The sequence below is a fragment of the Phymastichus coffea genome, unplaced genomic scaffold, assembly GCF_024137745.1.
Source record: "Phymastichus coffea isolate CEN01 unplaced genomic scaffold, Cenicafe_Pcof_1.1 PCOF00064, whole genome shotgun sequence".
Taxonomy (NCBI): domain Eukaryota; kingdom Metazoa; phylum Arthropoda; class Insecta; order Hymenoptera; family Eulophidae; genus Phymastichus; species Phymastichus coffea.
The window spans coordinates 1,525,001-1,530,000 of NW_026706875.1; positions in this window are offsets into that span (position 1 = coordinate 1,525,001).

A 5,000-nucleotide genomic window follows, 5' to 3' on the forward strand; every position below is an offset into this window, starting at 1 on the left:
ACTCCTCTATAGATGATGGAGAGAGTTTTGAAGTTGAGGCCCCAAGTGGTTCCTCCGCATCTCCTCAAGTTTTCAAACAGGTCGGAGACCTTGTTTTTGAGGTATGTGCAGTGGGGGGTGATTTTAAAACCTTTTCCGAAGTGAACGCCAAGATATCTAACGCTTTGTTTAAATTTTATGTTTCCTGATCCTAGTCTGATGCATGGGTCGCGACTTGGCCACTTATTCTTTTCTACGCGAACTACCTGCCTACTTTCTTCTGCTGATTGTTCGTTCCTAACTTCCGTCCGAGCACTATTTGGGGCCTTGTCAATGTCCAGAGCCTTCAGGAAAATTCCCTCAGTTTTCTGTTCATTGATCTGTAATTTGGCCAATTTGCACCATTTGGTGATTGTGTCAACTACGGATTTCCCGAGGGTTTCTAGGTCCTTTCTGCTCGGGGCGCATAGCAGGGTCGATAGATCGTCTGCAAAAGCGACGAACATCGATCCCAGGACTTCCTCGAGGGAGTGGAGAAGAAAGTCGAATCCTATAACCCACCCGAAGGGTCCGATAACGGATCCTTGGGCGCATCCTTTTTCGGACAGTACGGAGGTTTGGCCACTACCCCATGACAGGGTAATGATCCTGTCTTGAAAATAGCTAAGGAGGACCCTGTAGATGTTCTTTGCGCATCCTTTATCTTTGAGTCCTTTGAGCATTATCGGACGCCAGATATTGTCGAATGCGCCGGTCACATCGAAGTTGAGGGCAGCGACGAGTTTGTGAGGGGATGTTTTCACAGCCTCGCGGAGTGCTAGGATGGCATCCTCGCATGACCGATTCGGTAAGAAGCCGAATTGACGGTCGGAGATTTTGCCTTCAGCTAGCATTTTGGGCATGAATCTGTTGCATAGCAATTTTTCAAAGAGTTTGCCTTGAACAGAGAGAAGAGTAATCATCCTGTATGATTTTGGATCTTTTGCATCCTTGCCCTGGCCCTTCGGGATGGCTCTTACGAGTCCCACCTTCCAGGTTTTGGGGAAGACGCCGTGCTCAAGACAACCATTGAAGAGCCTAGTGAATTCGCCGGAGATGACATGCACGGCTCGTTTGAGGACACTGACCTCTATTAGGTCTGTGCCTGGGGTTTTGTTATTTTTGAATCTTCTGACCGAATTGATGACTTCTCGTGGCACGAAGGCCTGAGTATCATCTGTGTCAGGTGGAGTTTCCACTTCGGTTCGAATGTTGGATTGTTCAGGGGTGTCATCTTCTATTCTATCGGCCGGGAAGTGCACCGCGAGGAGCCTGCTGGCTGTTTGCTCCATGTCGAGCGTGAAACCGTCGTCACACCGGAGTGCGCTAATCGCCCTCTCATTCGTCATTTTTCCGGCCTGGAGCTTGTATACGGTTCCCCAGGGATTCGAATTTCCGTGCGATGTGACGTAGTTTCTCCAGCATTCATTCCTGGCCTTTCTCACGGCGCGAGAGTACTTACGCAAGAGGGCGCTGTACTTCCCGCGCGCTTGTGGGTGGCATGCAGGATTCGCTTTCAACAGCCCCTGGCACGCACGCCTAGCTCGGTAGGCCTCACGCTTCAACCTATTTAAGTCTTTTGTCCACCATGGGTTGGACTTTCTAAACCTAGTTTTCCTTGGCATGGTTAACTCACAGGTTTCAGTAAGTACCTGAGTGAGTGTGTTTGCCATGTGCTCCACTTCTTCCGGGTTCGTCAGCGCAAGGTTCGCCAGCTTTGCGAGTCGAAGGCTCTTCAGTTCAGTGTCGAACTGGTCCCAATTCGCTTTGAGCGTATTGAAACGTGTTGGACCCATTTCTGCGAGCCCGACCTCGGTAGCCGGAGAGTCGAGCGTGAATATGACGGCTTTGTGGGCACTTTTGAATTCAGAATCTAGTAACCTCCATTGGTGAATGGACGAGGCCATCTGCCCAGTGGACAAGGTTACATCTATGTACGAAATTTTGGGTCCCTTTTGGAATGTGGGAAGATCATTCCTGTTATTTGCAATGTGGAGTTTGTGTTGGCGAATGAAGTCGGCCAATTTTTCTCCGTTTTTTCCATCGCAATCGGGACATGTCGGGGATACGTGGGCTCCAGGAGTTCCACTCTGCGTTGGTGTCAATACCAAGCAGGACGCGTTTCCCTCTCAGCGTGAAGAGCACCATTTCGAGGTGGCTGAGGTGCTTCTCGATTGGTTCACTGTATTGGAAATATGCCGATACAGCGAAGAAGGAGAAGCCAGGGGTCTTAATCTCTGCGCACGCGCAGTGCGTATTACTAAGCTGTTCTATGTAGAGGATCGCGAAATTGGGGTTTGCCACGCCTACTGCTGCCCATGGTTTTTCTGTTCTAGTTGCTACTAGCCTAATCGTTCTGCCTATGTCTGTAAAGAAATACTCCCCCCGGTTTAATTTATTGTAAGGCTCCTGAAGTAGGACTACATCAGGTTTGAGCCTGTTTACGCTTTCTCGCAGCTCACCACTGACAGTTTGGTCTCTGTCCATGTTGAGCTGCAAGACCCTAATTCCTGTCTTTGTTCGAGGAGAAGTTCCGGAGGTGGGGCTCTCTCCTGACGGGTTGCCTATAGTTCGCGCGCAGATGTCTACGAGTCGGATGCGGACGATTTTCGGGCAAAGTGGGTGGATGCCGTCGACCCGAGCCGACGGGCCACAGGCCGCAGGGACGCGAATTGGGGGACGCTCAAGTTCGCCGTCCGATGTCTGGGGCCGGTTAGCAGTACAGCTCGGGTCGAGGACAGAGCCTTCGGCGATCCTCCTCGTAGCATTTGACCACACACCAGCCGAGAGGTCCACCGATGTGCAGCTGCAGTCACATAATGACGACGCCTGCGGGCCCGCTTTCTCACCCTGACCAGCCGCCGGGACCTGAGCATCCGAGACTCTGGTCCGGTAACGTTTTTTTGTGTTAATTGTGCTAGCCATGTTAGTTTTGTTTGTGGGTTAAGCTTGTCCCCAGTGGGTCACCCAGTTCCACTGAGGAAGTTTTATAGAGTATCTTTCTCGCAGTCGAATCTCCTAAGAGATTCAACCCCCGGTTCCAGACTAAGCCTGGATTTCCGGTATATTGGCGACTGCGTCTTAAGGGCTCGCCTCTTTTCTGCCGTTGGGCTATTCCCGTGGGCATTCTAAAAATGAGCGAAAGACATGCAAAGCACCCTATCTTAATTATTAGGCGAATACCCTCTTTTCTGTAGCAGGAGCCGTCTCCTGTACAGGTACCTAGATGGGGCTTAAGAAAATAAAATATTTTAGTGTACCTGTAAGAAAGAAAGGAAGTTTTCTGCAAGGGGAAATTTTATATTAGTGCGTGCTGACCGCCTTTGCAGGAATCGCCTCTTTGGCCAAGGTCAGGACTAGTTCCTGAGTTGGCGCTATAGGATCGCGAAGAGTTTGTGCGGCTTATAGTCTATCTGCTTGTCTAAGGCTGTTCTTCAGGCGGTTTGCTTGATTAGCCTCTCAGGCCTAACTCAGGACTAGTTCCTGAGTTGGCGCTAGATGGTCGCGAAAGTGGTTTCGGATTATGCTAGTCCTACTTATCTAAGGCGATTTCATTCTGTCTGCTATTTGGCGATCAGCCTCCGGTTACCTAGAAATAAAGCGAGAATTCGTGCGGCGGAGGGAGAAAAATTGGGGCTGGGAGGGGGGAGTTTTCGTCGAGCTTAAAGTTCCACATAAAGTTCACTTACCCTCGTCCACAGCTTGGAGAGGGAGGAGGGCGAATGCTTTCCTGTTCATGGGTTTTTGCCATTACTTAGTACTGACACTCTCGTCCCTTATTCCCAGTATCATTCCGATACTGGTACTCACCCTCGAAGTCCCACGATGTTTGTTTGTTTACGCGGGTGCTCCGCGGTTGGATTTTGACGCGGCCCAACACCTCGATTTATTAACGTGGTGTGTTCCACGGACGGCTTATGACGCGCACCGGCTGCACGGTTTTAGTTTCGTGGTTTGCTCCACGGTTGGATTTTGACGCGGCCCAACACCTCGATTTATTAACGTGGTGTGTTCCACGGACGGCTTATGACGCGCACCGGCTGCACGGTTTTAGTTTCGTGGTTTGCTCCACGGTTGGATTTTGACGCGGCCCAACACCTCGATTTATTAACGTGGTGTACTCCACGGACGGCTTCTGACGCGCACCGGCTGCACGGTTTTAGTTTCGTGGTTTGCTCCACGGTTGGATTTTGACGCGGCCCAACACCTCGGTTTATTAACGTGGTGTACTCCACGGACGGCTTATGACGCGCACCGGCTGCACGGTTTTAGTTTCGTGGTTTGCTCCACGGTTGGATTTTAACGCGGCCCAACACCTCGATTTGTTAACGTGGTGTGTTCCACGGACGGCTTATGACGCGCACCGGCTGCACGGTTTTAGTTTCGTGGTTTGCTCCACGGTTGGATTTTGACGCGGTCCAACACCTCGGTTTGTTGACGTGGTGTACTCCACGGACGGCTTCTGACGCGCACCGGCTGCACGGTTTTGGTTTCGTGGTTTGCTCCACGGTTGGATTTTGACGCGGCCCAACACCTCGATTTATTAACGTGGTGTACTCCACGGACGGCTTATGACGCGCACCGGCTGCACGGTTTTAGTTTCGTGGTTTGCTCCACGGTTGGATTTTAACGCGGCCCAACACCTCGATTTGTTAACGTGGTGTGTTCCACGGACGGCTTATGACGCGCACCGGCTGCACGGTTTTAGTTTCGTGGTTTGCTCCACGGTTGGATTTTGACGCGGTCCAACACCTCGGTTTGTTGACGTGGTATGCTATTAGCTTATTTTTACTTTGTTTTAATTAGATATGTTTATTTTAATGTTTTAAGTTAATTTAAATTAATTTAGTTTAGTTTTTGTTTAATTTTTTTGTTTTATTATATTTGGTGTTTAATTTAGTTTAATGTAATTTAGTTTAATTTAATTTAATTTAGTTTAATTTAATTAATTTAGTGTCAGTTTGTTTTAATTTTAGTTTTGA